Consider the following 1,683-nt stretch of genomic DNA (forward strand, 5'->3'; position numbering starts at 1 on the left):
AGTCCAGGAGGTGGAATATTTGGGTCATATTGTATCTCATGAAGGAGTTAAGGTAGACCCTAGCAAAATTAAAGCCATTAAGGAATGGAAAATCCCCACATCCATAAAGCATCTGCGAGGATTTCTTGGGTTGACAGGGTATTATCGCAAGTTTGTTAAGAATTATGGGAGAATAGCAGCACCTCTAACAACATTATTGAAGAAAGATTCATTTTCATGGACTCCGGAAGCAACAAAGGCCTTTGAACATCTTAAAGAGGCAATGTGCCAAGCACCGGTCTTAGCTACACCGGACTTCACAAAAACCTTTATTGTGGAATGTGATGCTTCAGGAAATGGAATTGGTGCTGTTCTAATGCAAGATGAAAGACCCATTGCTTTTGAAAGTCGTCCAATCAAGGGAAAGTTTTTAAGCAAAGCTATTTATGAGAAGGAAATGTTGGCAATACTCCATGCACTTAAGAAATGGCGACCCTACCTAATGGGAAGACACTTCAAGGTAAAAACGGATCATGATAGCCTTAAATACTTTTTAGAACAAAGATTATCCTCTGAAGAGCAACAAAAGTGGGTCACAAAGATGTTGGGTTATGACTTTGAAATCATCTACAAAAAAGGGAAGCAAAATGTGGTGGCAGATGCACTCTCAAGAAAGGATGAGGATGTGGAAGCATTGTTGTGTGCCATTTCTATTATCCAACCAGATTGGATAAACGAAGCAAGGGAGGAATGGAAGAATGACGAAGAAGTGTGGGCACTTATTCGAAAGCTACAACAAGATTCCAGTACTTCTGATACATTTAGCTGGAAAAATGATTCGTTATGGTACAAAGATCGCTTATACCTCTGTAAGAATTCCCAGCTAAAACAAAAGATTCTTATGGAATTGCACACTTCTCCCTTAGGAGGGCACTCAGGATTTTTAAAAACTTACCACAGGGTTAAGAAGGAATTTTTTTGGGATGGCCTTAAATCAGATATTCAAAAGTTTGTGGCGGAATGTTTGGTTTGCCAACAAAATAAAGTTGAAACAATTAAGACACCGGGTCTATTACAACCTTTATCCATTCCAAGCCAACGTTGGGAGGAGGTTTCAATGGATTTTATCACAGGTTTACCCAAGTCTGAGGGAAAGAGTGTCATCATGGTGGTAGTTGACAGACTTACCAAGTATGCACACTTTTGTGCATTATCACATCCATTTAAAGCCAGTACAGTTTCTACTGCATTTATGGAAACAGTTCAAAAGCTACATGGAAACCCAAAGATTATTGTAAGTGACAGAGATCCCATTTTCACTGGAAATTTTTGGACAGAATTATTTTCTTGTCTTGGTACTCAGTTAGCTCATAGCTCATCTTATCATCCTCAATCTGATGGGCAAACTGAGATAGTAAACAAATGTTTGGAAGGATATCTTCGTTGCTTTGTATCTGATAAACAGACACAATGGGTCAAATGGTTGCCTCTGGCTGAATGGTGGTATAACACTTCCTTCCATACAGCAACAAAAATGACCCCATTTATGGCACTTTATGGGTATCAACCACCATCCATCACATCATATTTAAGAGAAAATTCTAAGGTTCAGGCAGTGGAACATCACATCGAACATCAACAACAAGTCCTCCAACTCTTAAAGGATAACCTCGTGTTGGCACAAAATAGAATGAAACAACAGGC

This window comes from Pinus tabuliformis, chromosome J (assembly GCF_031772625.1).
Source record: "Pinus tabuliformis cultivar Carrire ecotype Pingquan chromosome J, CPIR1, whole genome shotgun sequence".
Classification (NCBI taxonomy): domain Eukaryota; kingdom Viridiplantae; phylum Streptophyta; class Pinopsida; order Pinales; family Pinaceae; genus Pinus; species Pinus tabuliformis.